This window comes from Sarcophilus harrisii, chromosome 3, assembly GCF_902635505.1.
Source record: "Sarcophilus harrisii chromosome 3, mSarHar1.11, whole genome shotgun sequence".
Classification (NCBI taxonomy): domain Eukaryota; kingdom Metazoa; phylum Chordata; class Mammalia; order Dasyuromorphia; family Dasyuridae; genus Sarcophilus; species Sarcophilus harrisii.
In genome coordinates, this window is record NC_045428.1 from 285,479,330 (window position 1) to 285,496,850 (window position 17,521).

A 17,521-nucleotide genomic window follows, 5' to 3' on the forward strand; every position below is an offset into this window, starting at 1 on the left:
AGTAGGATTCCTTCTTTCCCTATTTTTTCCAAAGAATTTTCACTATATTGGAATTAATTGTTCTTTAAATGTTTGATAGAATTAACATGGAATTCCATCTAACCCTGGAGATTTTTTTCTTAGGAAGTTGATTAATAGCTTATTCATTTTTTCTAAAATGGGACTATTTAAGTAATTTATTTCCTTGTCTGTTAATCTGGATAATCTATATTTTTATAAGTATTTATTTATTTCATTTAGATTATTGTATTTTTCGCATACAGTTGGGCAAAATAGTTCCTGATTATTGCTCTGATTTCTTCTTATTTGGTGGAAAGTTCATTTTTTTTTCATTTTTATACTAACTATTTGATTTTCTTCTTTCTTTTTTTCTGATCAAATTAACTAACAGTTTATCTGTTTTGTTGGCTTTTTCATAAAACCAACTCTTAGTTTTGTTTATCAGTTCAACAGTTTTTTAACTTTCAGCTTTATTAATTTCCCTATTTATTTTCAGAATTTTAAATTTGGTATTTACTTGGGTTTTTTATTTGTTCTTTTTTTTTGCATGCCCAATTCATTGATATTCCCTTTCTCTATTTTATTCAATTAAGCATTTAGAGATATAAAATTTCCCCTAAGCACTGCTTTGCCTGCATGCCATAAATTTTAGTATGGTGTGTAATTATTGTCATTCTCTTGGATGAAATTATTGATTGTGTCTATGATTTGTTTTTTCACCCACTCATTCTTTGGGATCAGATTATTTAGTTTCCAATTAATTTCTGGTCTATTTTTCTTTGGCCCATTATTACATGTGATTCTTCTTGCATCATGATCTGAAAAGGATGCATTTACTATTTCTGCCTTTCTGCATTTGATTTTAAGATTTTTGTGCCCTAAAACATTGTCAATTTTTGTATAGCTTCCATGAACCTCCAAGAAAAAGTATACTCCTTTCTGTCTCCATTCAATTTTCTCCAAAGATCTATTATACCTAACTTATCTAAAATTCTATTTATCTCCATAACTTATTTCTTATTTATTTTGTGGTTTGATTTATCTAGTTCTGAGACAGCATGGTTGAAATTCCTCACTATTATAGTTTTGCTATCTACTTCTTCTTGCAATTCTCTTAACTTCTCTTCTAGGAATTAGGATACTATATCACTTGGTGCATGTATGTTTAGCATTGATATTTTTTCATTACCTTTAGCTATACTTTTTGCAAGGTATAGTTTTCTTCCTTATCTTTCTTAATTAGAACTATTTTTGCTTTTGCTTGCTCTTAAATCAGGATCACTACCCCTGCTTTTTTTACTTCACCTTAAACATAATAGATTCTGCTCCAGCCTTTTACCTTTACTCTCTATGTATCATTCTGCTTTAAATGTGTTTCTTGTAAACAACATGTTGTAGGGTTCTGGCTCTTAATCCAGTCTGCTATCCACTTCCTTTTTATGGGAAAGTTCATCCTATTCACATTCACAATTAAAATGACTAATTCTGTTATTTCCCACCACCTTATTTTCCCCAAGTTATGCTTTTCTCTTTACTTTCCTCCTTTTCCTCCTCACCAGTATTTTACTTCTTTCCACCACCTCCCTCAAACAGCACTACCCCCTTTAGAGCTCCTTCCCCTTTCTTATACCTTTCCCCTACTACCTATGTTTTCCCTTCTTTAGCCTCCCTCTTTCCTTTCCCTTTCCCCTCCAACTGCCTCATAGGGTGAGACAAATTTCTCTGTGAAGCCAAATATGTCTGATGTTCTTTCTTTGAGCCAAATCTGATGAGAGTAAGATTCACACAGTGTTCATCTCCCTCCTTCTTTCTTTTAATTATAATATCTTTGCCTCTTCATGAAATGTAATTTCCCTAATATTACCTCAATTTTTCTCTTTTTCCAGTACAATGCCCTCTCTACCTCTAGTTTAATTTTTATAATATCACAATAAAATCAAATTATAGCTGCACTCTCTAAGTATACTCATAACAGAGATATAGTTCTCAAGAGTTCTTTGCTTTTCACCTTTTTTCCCCTTGGGTTTTATATTTGGAGATCAATTTTTGTTTGTTCAGGTTTGATCTTTTCATCAGAAATAAATAAAATTTACCTGTATCACTGAATGTCCATCTTCTTCTCTGAAAGATAATGCTCAGTTTAGCTAAATAGTTGATTCTTGGATGCAACCCAAGTTCCTTTGCTTTCAGAATATCAAATTCCAAGCAATTTGATCCTTTAAGATGGAAGCTACTAGGTGCTGGGTAATCCTGATTGTGGCTCCTCTATATTTGAATTTTTTCTTTCTGGTTATTTGCAATATTTTTTCACTGATCCATTAATTCTGAAATTTAGCTATAATATTCCTTGGAGAAAAAATTTCAATATAATTGGTTTGTATCTTTTAATCTTATGTATTTTGTTATATCCATTTAAAATTATTCTGAGAAAATCATAGCCTTTTTCATACTGCCAAAGATGTCAACAACAAAAAAGAAAAGATTAAGTCCCTCACTTAAAATAATGCAAGCATTGCTGTTGTTTTATGTTGAATCATTTTGCAGTCACATCCAAGTCTTTATGACCCCATTTTTAGTTTTCTTGGTGAAGATATTGAGTGATTTGTCAATTCTTTTTCTAATGCATTTTATACATGAAGAAATTGAGGCAAACAGGATTAAATGATTTGCCCAGGGTTATACAGATAAGTGTCTGAGCCCTGATTTGACCTCAGGAAGATACTGACTTCAGGCCCAGCACTATTTATTTACTGTACCATCTTGCTGTCCCCAGCACCTCCACTTAGGTTATTAATGCCCCTTCAATTACTTCAATTCCTATAAGTATAACAAAGATGTGACTGGGGTCTGATCTCTGAAGACAAGTTCATCATCTTAGTTTATATGCATGTAAGCTATTAAATATACAAATATTTTCTAGCATGGGTAATATCTAGTCTGTAGTCGAAAGCCTTCTTGTAATTTCAATGTTTCTGACTTTTAGTCCTTCTAAACCTTGAACTTTTTCTGAAAGCCAAGTAACAAGTTAAAAATCAGTTTAGGAAACATACATATAATTTACTACTATATATTCTTTACAATACAAAATTACTAACTTCTCCCTCTTACTCTTGAAGGCCATTCAAAAGAAACTAATCTAGGACTCTAACATCTAGATAATCTTTCTTGGATCACCTCTTAAGTATATGATGTCTCTTTTTTGCTCTCTTAATGACTTGTGTTTCCTATTTCCTTTTAATATGAGAATCTTTTAAGACTCCCCTAATTTTTTTCTTTCTATACTTAACCTAGCTAAATTCAAATAAGCTCATTTTCACATTAAGCATAAGACATCATAATGTTTCTGTTGATTTTTTTTAATCATAATAGTTTTTGAAACTGCCTACTAAGTGAGAAAGACGTTGAGATCTGCATTAATCAAGAAACTATTCCATGCAAAGAAAAACACAAATCTTTGAAATATTAAAATGTATAAAAATATAATCACACTAGCTACATTGTTTGAGTATATTATTATGATGAATTCTCTGTTAAACTTATTGTTTTTTCTGTGTTTTTGAAGAGAACCAAGACATCACAGATGATGACTTGTGAATGAATTGAAGTGAGGCAAAGTTGCACAAAGTCATTAGCTTCACTCTTCTAGAGTTATCAGAGACCAGTGGCAAGACAACTAGCAGTGGCCCAGGATGCAGTGGATGACTTTAGCATCCTTGATGTCTGATGAAACTCTTAAGTGCTCCATTGCTTTAAATTGTTCTTACCTGCCAATTCCTGGGGGATGAGATGGGAGGGGGTCTTCACATGATTGTATGCTTTACATCTCCCTAACTTACTGATGGGTTTAAGGGAGCATATTTGCCCTCAACCTTGTTTAGCACATCTACTGAGATGATTTACTAGGATGTGACCATTGTGCATGCTACAGTTTCTTGGAGCCACAGGTGAGAATTGAGTGGTAGAGAAACACAAATGGTGGATAAGCAGCCATGATTAGGGCTTGATAAGCCCTCATACCAGAAGTGTTGGTTCTCCTTAAATATCCCAGAGAAAGACATTTGGAATGATAATCACAATACCTAATTTTGAAAGCTCAATCTACCACTTTATTAGATACAGGTTCTTTAAAAATGATTCCACCTTTTTTTGTTTCATTTTTCTCAGTGTTAGAGTAGGAATGATAATAATTATTGCATTGCCTATTTGTGTGGCCTCTGTAAAACAAATGAGAAAATGTATGTGAAAGTATTTTATAGCTTTAAAAAGCTCTATATATTATAAAGGCAGCATGATATAGGGGAAAGTACTTTAGATCATTAGACATGGCTTCTAGATCTTCTTCTCTCACTAATTCATCTACGAATCAGGAACACTTCCTTTTTCCAAGTATTACTTATTTCCTCTGTTAGGAGGAATATTTCAACTAGATGATTTCTAAGATCCTTATCATCGTTATAAATTGTTATGATCCTATGAACTATACTCTAATCTTATATATTTTAATAACTCATTAATCACTGTATGATACAACTAAGATTTTTTAATGTCCATACCAATTTAGCATGTCCAGAGAAGTAGAACTTTTTATTTTAAAAAGATATATATTTTTTAAAATCCACCCATAGAGTGAGATATTTCCTCTAGATTTTAATGGCCTAGTCAGTTAAGTTTTTGCTTTTTTTCCTAAACCAAAAGAATGAAAAATGCTGGAAGGGAGCATAGAACTTTCTAGCGTGTGATCTCTGGTTTTATTTTACTTTTTTCTATTTTATTTCATTTTTTCAATAGAGGGACTGACCAACGGGGACCAGTTTTTAGAGTAAATACAGATATTTTTATCTTGTTTCCAATAAAACATGAAAACTGGGGAGCCACTTTCCAGCTACAAGTAATTTATGTTGTAATGTTGGTGTTACAGTATAATTATAAAAAGTATTCTAGTTTCCTGTGTGGCTAGAAGAGCTAATTACTTGGGAGTCTATAAACAAAATATGTCATCCATCAATCGCTTAGTCCCTATCTTTGGTAGCTTCAAGGAGACAGAACTGCTTTGAGCTATTTATTGATTCAGAGATGGGCAGGTGGACCCATTGCCCATATTGGCCACCATATATTTGTGCACACTTATTGCCTCTGTCTCTTTGTATTTTTTTTCTTTCCAGATCTTCAGTGGATAAAATGTTCAGTGAATAAGATTCTAAGAAGGAAATGCCCAGGTGATTCTATGAATTTAAGAAATCTTGTGGTTCAGAGTCCAAATGGTGATTAGAGTTAGTCGTGAAGTATAGCAAAAGTAGCAGTAGTAACCAATGTTGAGATGGACATATTCAGTTACCAATATTGTGAATATTGTATAGTCAGCAATGATTAATAGAAAAAACTAGAATTTTCCCTTCCCCTTCATCTGAAGATAAATGGAAGAAAATTTATTTTCAAGAATGGAAAAGCTATTTGGCCAAACAGAAAATTAATTTAGCCCAGCATTGGTTTGATCCATTCAGAAGAGATGTTGTACCCTTGAAGAATCTAAAACTGCAGAAGAGCAGAAAAACTGGTCTGCCAACAATGTAACATCCTATAGCAAATTTATAAAAAAATATATTTAAGAAAAAGATGACTTTCAAGGCCAGGATTTGCATGATAAGCCCTTGGCCCCATGTTTTCAGTACACATGGAGCTCACAAGCATTATACTTAAAGTCTGATCCCGCTAATCCCAGGGATTCTGTGGGTATAAGGGGAGAATATACACCCATTTTGAAGGAAATGGGTTTCTGATTGTTTTTTTTAATTTTTTTTATTGTTTTTACTAATGATTATTGCAATATCATCAACATGAATTGCTTTATTAAAAGATCTTCTGGCCAGGTATTAATGGGGAACATAGCAGTGGAGTCGTAAGAGTGTCAGTGTTAGAAACTCCAGACTCTCAAACCTTTGGAATCCTGGGTAGAAGTAGTAGTGTCTATCTCCTAGACACCCCAACAATTAATCATAAGTTCAAGTTCAGAGAGTATGCCAAATGGAGTACTACATTTTACTAATAATTGTGGTGTGAGACAAAATGTACATGAAATATCCTTTAAGCAAAATATTGTTAGAAGATGCTTTCCCCCTGTTTTGAAAACTTCTTTTTCCTTTTTAAAGAGTAAATCTACTTTTGTTCATGATTACAATTTTAGAATTTATAATTATGTTTTTTTCTCTCAAATGTACCCTTTTATCTTTTATCCTGAGAAAATACACAGTCATGACAGATATTAAACTCAAGTTCTCTTAATTCCTAATTACCATGTTTCAACACCTTCTATCATAATTTTAATTTTGTAGGATTCAAATTATTGCATTGCTTTTGACATAAAGTAAACCCTTAATAAATACTATAATATTCATACAAAATATTGGCACAAAAATTTGGGTAATATTTAATGTTGGAAAGTATAGTCAGTATGTTACTTCAAGTCTATGATTCTGGTTCTCATTAAATGTGCAATGTTGAACAAGTCATTGATGCACTCTGTGCTTCAATTTCCTCATCTGTGAAATGAATTAAATGACCCCTTACAATTTTATCATCCTATGATGCTTTGAACATCTGATGCAAGATTAACAAAATAAAGGGGAGTGAAGAGGCAGTCATTTTAGGTAAATATGATTTTAGAATGCACAGAAATGTTTAGGGGAAAAGAAGCTGGAGACACAATGATCCTCAGACAGAGAGAGAATGAGAGACTTTTTTTTCTTTCTTTCCTTTTTTCTTTCTTTCTTCCTTTCTTTCTTCCATTCTTGCTTTTTTTCTTTCTTCCTTTCTTTTTTCTTCCTTTCTTTCTTCTTCCATCCTTTTTTTTCCCTCCTCCCTTCCTTCCTTCCTTTCTTTTTTCCTCCTTCCTTCCTTCCTTCCTTCTTCTTTCTTTCTTATTTCTTTCTTTCTTTCTTTCCTTCTTTTTGATATAATGAAGCAATTGGGTGTAAGGGACTTGCCCAGGATCACACAGCTAGAAAGTTTTAAGTATGTAAAGCCTAATTTAAACTCTGGTCCTCTTGACTCCAGAGTTTATGCTCTGAGAGATGTGATGTTTTGATGTCTGTGAAAACAAATTGAGCAGATTTGGAAGTAGAATCTTAAGAAAACATTCAGAGCCCTTTAGAGCTGGAGAGTTAGGACTTTTTTTCAAGGACAGAGTCTCCAAGCTCTCTGTTGAATCTTATGATATTCAAGTTGAAGAATGTTCATGATTTGCAACAAGTTGTAGAAACCTTGAAGGGGAGGGCAGCCTTTCTCAAAGATAATATCATTTTAAAATAAAATTTTGTTATCTAACAAAAAAATATTGTTATCTAACAATAAAATCATTTAAAATTTGGGATCCAAGTATGGCCCCAAGATTAGCCTGACCATGAGTGTGTTTTTTTTTCTTTTTTTACAGAGTGAAAAAAAAATCCATTCACCACGGACATAATCAGATTGGTCTTTCCTGAGGCTGAACTTAAAATATTCTAATATAAACATAAAAATATGAAAATTATTTTATATCAATAAAGCTGTTACTAGAATATCCATCTAGGTTTTGGATTCTATCTTAATGTTTTATTTAATTGAAATGAAAGCATCTAAATAAAAATTTGCAAAATTTATAATAAATAATTGCTTGTCAAGATAATTCATTACTAGTAAACTAAATGCCTTATGATGAAATTTTGCTTTAGAAATAAGCATCTAGAATTATTCTTACATAATTATGAATGACATGTATATGTTATATTAATATATATTTGCACACGTGAACATATGTATGAATATTATAGTATTCTTCACTTGAGATAATCTTACCTTTCTTCCTCTTCAAAATATCCCCTAATTTCCTCCCCTCAGCAGGAAACATTTTTTTCAGACTTTTCATAGCTGAGAACAAATAATCACATCAAGGAAAATCTAAATCCTTGGGCTTTGGAGACTTCAGACCCAGAGGATGATAAAGTACCTTTAGCTTAAGGCTACCTACTAGCTTTCCATCAAGATAATATTGTATATCATTCAGAAGTCAAATGTTTAGAGAAATTTGGTCTCTAGAGTAGTATTTCCCTGTTACCAAGCTTTTCCCTGGAGCTATTCAAGACAGGAAAAGCAATGGTTTTGGAAAATAAAAGTTTGATGAAAAAACCCACTCCCCCTGTATTGCACTCTCCCTGTTGCCCAGATAATGTTTCCTTCGCATCTTGTCAAAAGTCTGCACCTTAGAATATAATACTATGGTGGTATATTCTATCGTATAGTACTCTAATTCACAAATTTTATAATATACTAGTCTATGCAAAAGGAGTGCATCTATATTTCCTAATTAGATAATAGGCATGTGGCCCTCTGCCTGAAATTAAAACCTGTACTGCAGGACCTACTTACTTCAATGAAGTCATATATGCATTAAAGTATTTGCTGAACAGTTGTAAATGTTTATGACAATAAATCAAGAAGTGATCTATTAAATTCTAGAACAAAGGTTCTTAATTTGGGATTCACATGTTCCTGTGGAATCTGTGGATACTTTTCAAAGAAACTTTGAACTTAAATGGGTGGAAATTAAACCTTTAATTCCATTAACCACAAATTGAAACTCCATATTTCCTTCAGTTGCAAAGGTAAGCAACAAAACATGATTATAAGAAAAGGATCAGAAGCTTTACCAGATAAAGAGATTCATGACACACCTGTTACAGGTATGGAAGAAGAGAATATAAAATACAAAAAATTTCAAAAACATATTTAAAATTATTTTTACATGTAGTTGGGGAAAATAATATTTTTTTAAAAGAAGCAGGATCTGGATTGTAATGTACCTAGTTTAGTCAGTTCCACAAAGTGTTTCAGATAAATATGATGTTTTTTTCCGACTTGCCAAAAAAACAATCCCTACTAAGGGTCAAGCCATGATGTATCATTGGAGGAAGTACCCATACCAATGGATTCATGTCATGAAAGGTTGACACATTCAGGCTCTGAGTTCTACAAGTAACTTCAAAACCCATTGAGCAATAACAAGGGAATTAAGCAACACCAAGAGACTGGACATTCAAGAGGGGAAAAAGGCAATTAGAAAAGAAAGGTAATTGATCATCTAGGACCCGATAAAATCTGAAGTTTGGGAGCTTAAGTTAACTAAATCAGGAATAAAACTGCCTTGAACTTGGAAAGGAATTAGGCATCTAAAGGAATTGTTTCCTGTATGGATAGAAGAGCTTAAGAAAAGCTCTACATTTGGATATGAGATAGTTCTAAAAAAAAATGCCAAGTTGAATAGCCAGGAAAAAAGAACCTGGATCAAAAATAAGTTGGATGTGGGTGACTAGAACAAAGTCTGGACTCAGAACTGTATGATCTTTTAAGTCAAATTTACTTGAAAATCTGTGTTTATATTACTCATGTCCTTCCCCCATTGAATTCAACTAAACATTTTTGTATTTACCTGAATGATGGTTAGACAATTTTATCTACTTCCTTCTTAAGAACAATTAGCCTATGTTTTATTGCATGTTATGATGAAGACAATTGATGTGATAGATAAAGCACTGGGTCAGGAAGACCAAATATGGCTCCAAATGCTCTTTAACTATGACTCTGGGCAAGTCACTTAGTCTCTATTTGCTCACTTTCCTCAACTATTATATGACTCTATCAAATGAGATATTTGTAAAGTGCTTAGTCTAATTCAACACATAATAGGCTCTATATACATATTCATTCTCTTCCCTTTTCTCAGGTATGATAGCAGTTGCCCTGTGGAGTTCAAATGAATATTTGACAACTGACTTATTGATGTAAAAGTTATGTATTAAGAATGAAGCAGTATGGAAAATACAAGAATTTACTTTAAACCAGAAACTTGAAAACACTCAATTCTTGTCTTTGTACCTCAGGAGTTTTTACTATCTGCCATTTTTTGCTTATTTAGCAACTCATCATAATTCTCAAAGCTGAAGAATATTAAAATACTAGTCTAGTCTCAAGTTCTGCAGAAGTAGAGTGGCTTATCCAAGATGATATAGCTAGTTATACAGCTATTTAAAGGTAGAACTAAGATGGGCACCTAGATCTCCTAATTCTTTATTCATTGGTCATTAATCCATGTTGCTAATTCTAAGTGCTTTTCTTGGAAAGATATTTAAACTGATGCTAAGTGAAATGAGAAGAATCAAGAAAACATTGTACACAGCAACCACAAGATTTTGTGACAATCTACTGTGATGGACTTGCCTCTTTTCAATAATGAGGTGATTCAAAGCCATTCCAATAGACTTGTGATGGAAAGTGCCATCTGTATCCAGAGAGAGAACTATGGATACTGAATGTGAATGAAAGCATAATGTTTTCGTCTTTTTTGTTTGCTTGTTTTTTTTTCTTTCTCGTATTTACTTTTTCCCTTTTGATCTGATTTTTCTTGCACAGAATGCCAAATATGGAAATATGTTAAAAAGAATTGCACATGTTTAACCTATATCAGATTGCTTGCTGTCTTAGGTGGGAGAACGAGGAAAAAATATAGGAACATAAGGTTTTGCAAAGGGGAATGTCAAAACTATCTTTGCATGTGTAATGCTGGAGAAACTGAGGCAGGGTAGAGATTAGAGAGATTTTAATATTTTATTTGAAAGGGAGAGATTTACTAGGACCCAATGGATCCATGGTTTGGTCCCAGGGCTGAATAAGACTATCATCTCCAAGAATCCAGCATCAATCATCCAATGGTTGTGTGAGTTCTCCACAACCATTTATAAACAGTAGCTAAACAAAGGCAGGGGAGTGGAGTCCAAACTGTGGTAAGCGGGAATCTCCAGGCAGGAACCATCAATTGGGTTCTGACAGGTTGGGGGGTGGGACCATAAATTCTTAGTAATGGAAAGGTAAGAAAGTGTCTGGCTAGAGATAGAAAGTCTGGACTCCCCCTTTTTGAGTTTACACATTGACAATTTATAACTTCTGAGTTATACCAGTCTTAATGAACAGGGTTGGGGAGGGTTTGCAACTAAGGGGATTGAGGCAGAACAATTAAGGGAAACTGAGGCAGAACAATTAGGGAAATTGAGGCAGAACAATTAGGGAAATTGAGGCAGAACAATTTAGGGAAACTGAGGCAAGACAATTAGGGAAACTGAGGCAGGACAATAAAATAGAACTGTGGCACAATATATGTACTTGGAAAACTAAAATATAGCTGATGACTCTACTTTAAAAAATTTCAAGTGCTTTATATTTTGTCATCTTCAAAAAGTCTGAGGATTATCACTTATATATTCAATAAACTCATGTGACCTCCTATTACCTATAGGAAAAAGTAGAAAATCCTGTTAGACTTTTGATGTTCTACAGAACCTGGTCCTTCCCTACCTTCCCAATCTATTTATACCTTTCCTCCACATACATTGCAATCCAGGGACCAGCCTCCTTTGATGTTCCCCATACACAACACTTCATCTCTGTACTCCAAGAGTTTTCACTAACTGTTAGTGAAAACATAACTTTTCCCACCCTCTATACACATCCCTCATTCCTGGAACATTCTTCTTTCATTGCCTCCAGCTCCTTAATTCACCAGCTTCCTTTAAGTCTCAGCTAAAATCCCATCTTCTCCAAAAAGCCTTGCCTATATCCTGTCTGTACATTAGCTGTTTTCATGCAATCTCTCCATTAGACTGAGCTTCTTGAGATCAGGGACTGTTTTTTGCCTTTATTTGTATTCCCAATACTTAGAAGAGTGCCTGAAATGTAGTAGACATTTAACAAATGCTTGTTGATTGACTGATTCTAGTTTTCATCAAACTATCACCTCTTTTTCTCTTTTCAATCTTAATTCCTTTTTACTTTTACCTTCAGATGAAACCTACACTATATTCCTAACTGATTATTGTAGCACCTTTTTCAGGCTTTAGAAAATTTACAATACTGATTGCCTACGTAATAGTAAACATGAACATCTGGTTCAACAGTAGGATATCAGATTTGTGAAGCTGATGACTCTACTTAAAACAACAGGGACATTCAAGATGAAAATAATTATCTCAAATTTGCTTTCACACATTTGGCAGCCTTAAGAGGTCAGTTCTGATAATTCCCCTCTCACCCAAACTTAACCACTGAAACTGTTTCATTTAAATGCTTACTTATAACTGCCTACTTTTTTAAAAAATTTTGATTTATATAATTTTTAACTTATGGAATAAAACAAGCATTCCCATGATATAGTATAAGAAAATAAAGATGAAACTGCAAATTTATTATGTACAATGTGATGTTCTTTTAAAATATGTAATAAAATTATGGAAATTTCTTTTTTTCTTCCCTCTTCCTTCCTTACCCTTGAGATGGCTATCAGTAGACACCACTCTGTATGTATCTATATGTGTGTGTAAAATCATTCTGTACAAATTTCTATTTACCAGTTCTTTCTGTGGATGCTGATAATATCTTCCTTCATATGTACTTCATATTAATTTGAGTAAGATAATCAAAATTATTTATTTTCTCAAAGTTATTCTGTTAATATTGCTGTTCTTGCACACAATATTCTCTTGGTTCTATTTATTTCACTCTTCATTATTTCATGCAAATTTTTCTGAAATCATTGAGCTCATAATTTCTTATACCACAGTAGCATTCCATCACAAACATATACCACAACATGTTCAGCTATTCCCCTGATGAGCATCCCCATCATTTCCAGTTCTTTGTCACCACAAAAAGAGCTACTATAGATATTTTAGAGCACATGGCTCTTTTCCTTTCCTCTAATCATTCAGGTGCTCCATTCTTCATATTTATGAGGTATCTGTGTGTAAGAATAAGTCACACTGACAAGCCAGATTTCATAATGCTTGTGCAGTTGGTATTTATCCAATTTATTATAAGGAAAGCTTCCAAACCTATAGCCAACAGAATCTAAAAAAGGGAGAAGGCCACTTAAGTTTTGTTGTTTTGGGAGTTTTGTAATTTGAAGTAATTATCCACAGAACTTCTTGTAATTTGTTTTTATTAGTTTTGAACCAGCCTCATCTGCATCTATTCTGGGTAAATCTATCCTTTGCCTACATGGAAATCTAAGTGCACCCTTCACATTATCTCTCAATGTGTCATGAGATACAATTGAAATGGTATGAGCAAAGCTATCCAAGCTGATTAGCAGGCAAGAGTGCAAATGAAGCAACCCTCTGCCAACAATGCTGGCCCCATGTCAGTGGCTCTGGTCCTGCAACTGGGGGTTGAGCAGCAAATTTATCACAGGTTGTTTGTCACTCCAGAAAATCTGAAAACTGTTGAACCTTTCTTAATGAAATGCATATTCATTAGTGATCTTTGTAATCAATAGGACTTAAAGGCAATCATGCAGACGAATGTGAGACTTCAGCAGACATTTCCTGGCATTGGACATTGACCATGAAATCACAAATAAAACATATCAGGGACAGCTGCACATTTTCCCCAGGCCTTCCTATTAATCTGTTTTATTTGACAAAAGACTCTAAATAGGAAGTTTTCTTTCTAATCATATATCACTTGAAAAGCATGCATCCTACATAATGATACCTTTAAGATACTACTTTGCTGCCCTCTTTACTTGTGAATATTGCAACATTTATATAACTATGATATCATAAAGGTTGCTCCTATAAATAGCTGTATGTGCTTCTCTGCCTTATCTCAGTGAGTTTTGGGGTCCTCTGAGAAGAAAGAAAAGAGAATGAGTATTTATTAAATGCCTTCTATGTGCCAAGCACTGGAATAAATGCTTTATAAACAGTATCTCATCTGATCCTAGATAAGAAAGGTTGAATCTGATTGATTCTATATGATTTCTAAGACATTGTGGAAACTTAAAAATGTAGAAGATTAATAAAACATTTTGAGCTATAGATAAATTTTATTCTGTTAAATGAGGATAGAAAAGAGGAAACGAGATTATCATATAGGATTAAATATTTACATCCACTAAAGAACATTTTGACAATGAAAAATGTTAGTTATTCAAATGAGCAACTAAGAATAAAGGTCTTCTTCACAGGAGATTTTTGAAAGTTGGCTTGCTTCTCATGTCTCCAGGAAAGATCTACTCCACTAGCAGTTTTCTTTCTTTTTTACTTTCTCTTTAAACATTTAATATTTTTTCAGTTATATATGAATATGAATTTTCAACATACACTTTTTAAAATATTGAGCTGAAAATACTCTCCCTTCCTTTTTCCTCCTTGTCCCAGTGAGCAGGCAAACAATTAGATCTAGATTATGTATTTGCAGTCAAGAGAAACATATTTCCAGATTAGCCATATTGCAAAAAAAAAAAAAAAAAAAAAAAAAAAAGCAGACAAAAAAGACTACTAAAAAAGTTTTAAAAGTAGACTTTATCATATTCAAACACCATCAGTTCTTTCTCTGGAGGTGGAGAACAATTTCATTACAAGTCCTTTGAAATTGTCTTGTATTTTTGAGAATAGGAAGTCATTTACAGTTACTGTGAGCTGTATTCTCCTGGTTTTGTTCATTTTACTTTGTATCATTTCATGTAAATTTTCCCAGGTTTTTCTGAAACCATCTGCTCATCATTTCCTATACCACAATTATATTCCATCACAATCATTTACTACAACTTGTTCAGTCATTCCCCAAATGATGGGTATCCCCTCAATTTCTAATTCTTTGCCACCACATAAAAGTTACTACAAATATTTTTGTATTCATATGTGCATATCTCTCTCTTTTTAAAATTATTTAAGATACATACATAGTGGTGGTATTGCAGAATACAAAAGTCTGAATAATTTTATAGACCTTTGGTTGTTGTTCTAATTTGCTTTCCAGAATGGTTGGATCAGCTCACTACTCTACCAACAATAGTTAGCACCCCTATTTTTCTACATTCTGTCTAACATTTATCATTTCCCTCTTCTGTCATATTAGCCACACTGATAGGTATAATATAGTACCCCATAATGGTTTTATGGTCAGTTAGAGAATTTTATGTGACTATAGATGACTTTAATTTCTTCTTCTGAAAACTTCCTGTTCAACTCCTTTGACCATTTATCAACTGGAGATTTACTTGTATTCTTACAAATTTGTATCACTTCTCTATATATTTGAAAAATGAGGCTTTTATCTGAAAAATTTGTTGTTAAAATTTTCCCCCAATTTCCTGCTTTTCTTTTCATCTTGGCTGCAATGGTTTCATTTATGCAAATCTTTTTAATTTGATATAATCAGAATTAACCAGTATATCATGTACTGCTGTTCATTTCTTGTTCTGTCATAAATTTTTCCTTTATCCATAAATCTGACTGGCAAAATATTCTGTTATCACATAATTTGCTTATAATATCACCCTTTTTGTCTAAATCATGTACCCATTTTAATCTTATCTTGGTATATATATGAGATATTGGTCAGTATCTAGTTTCTAACAAACTGTTTTCCCATTTTCCCAGCAATTTTTGTCAGCTAGTGATTTCTTGTCCCTAAATCTTGGATCTTTGCATTTATCAAACACTAGATGTTTAGTCATATAGTAAGATGTATTATGTATCCAATATACAATAATCTACCATTCTATTTCTTAGCCAGTATCAGATTGCTTTGATGATTACTATTTTGTAATATAGTTTGCGATATAGTACTGCTAAGATACTTTTCTTCACCTCTCTAAGTTTTCAAGAGAAGATCAGATGACCATTCATTAGAGATAATGTACCAGGTATTCCTGGTCAGGTTGGATTGACAGAATTTTTTCCTAACTATGAGATTCTATGACAATTTATCAGAAAACAGGGACCCTTATTAGTTAACCTTTAAAGTACAAAGGTTTTTAAACTTGTTTTTATCCAAGATCCCTTTGGCAATCTAATGAATCCAATGAATCACTTCTCAAAATAATATACATAATTTCAGGAAATGCTAATTTTCAATTAAAAATAAATAAAAATAAAGGTGTGTTTTTTTCTCAACTAAGTTGTTAAACTCTGAGAAATCTATTTCTGGATCCTTGCCCACCGTAGGTTATCAAAGCCCCTCTTTAACAGTATCCCCATTAACCAAGGTAAACTTTCCATACTAGTAAAATTATTTCGCTGAAGTGTTGTGGTAAGTCTTTAAAAGGTTAATAAGACTTTGACAACACACACAAGCAGTACTCTGGTTCTGAGTGAATATCTCATTTGACAAACCTTGCCATTAATAGGGAACCATTCTTTTTATGCAAGATGTTCTGCAAAACATCTCTGACACTGACAAATTCTTTGGACAGTTTGACATCAGTACTTAACAGATAATAAACAAAGTTATCTCTCTAACACAATGGAGGTTTATATGATGTTGACTTATGCAGGAGACCTCCTGTTTGAAGAAAGTTTTCAAGATTGCTTTTAATTTATGAACCTATATATCATCTGTATCTCTCAGTTAAGTAAGTAACAGTAAAGATGGTGGTTATTTTGAAAATTGCCTGAGAGAGCCTTCCTGTATGCTTTTCATTTTTTCTTTCTAGATAAACACTATAGTTGCTTGTCTTTTGTTCTTGAAAAGAACTATGACATCAGGGAAGTGATGCCATGATATACAAGTGATTAGATTTAAGGGAAGAAAGGAGGGCTATGCAGGCACTCGCCTCACTTTCCCCTCCATAGCCATCTGGGTCAAGTGTTAAGATATAGATCAGATCAACAGAGATGAACCTGGATCCAACAGAAGACTTTAGTCTTTTTAAGCCTTAGTCTTCAACAGTTCTCAGTTTCACTCAGGCTACAACCACTCAGGGATTAAGGCTAGGTAGCAATTGAAGCAAAGAAGGGTCTCTTTCAACTAGTCAAAAAATACTAATTAATTAATTAATTAATTAATCTTAACTTGATGTCCTATATCATGTATTCGGATTGTTCTTTAACTCATTTTCCTGAAAACTCCTTCCTATATCAGATTCCCATCTCTTCCTAAAATAAAAAAAATTCAGGGGTATGAACATAATTTATGCATATATATTCCAAAAATTATTTAAAACAGGAAATTGATTCTTTCTTCTTAACTCTGACCTTACCTCAATTAAAGCTCAACAAAACATTTCTTGTCCTTTTTGGGATTATAGTCTCTATATATAGAGATCTCTTTTTATCACACTCAAATTTGGTAATTGTGAACCTAGACACTGAAAACCATGAATTAATCAGCAATCTTATGTGATATAAAAACTTTCATAAGCAACTTAAAGAAAAAGGCTTTTAAATGCAGGCTTCAGGGGGTCCAAGTCTCTTTTTTCATGTCACCAACCTCCACTTATCCTAGGACTTCCTATCAGAGAAGTAATAGGAAGAAAACAGTCAGACATTTAAATAGGAAATAGGCAGTTCTTATGAGTTTAGATCCTGTTAGTTAAAGAAAGTACAAATGTTCCCAACCAACCCTGGATGCCATGCTAATGGAGCGATCGCTTCTGTGCTATCAACTATTGCTCAGTTCACTTGCTATAACTTAACACCCATCTCTGATTCAGCCT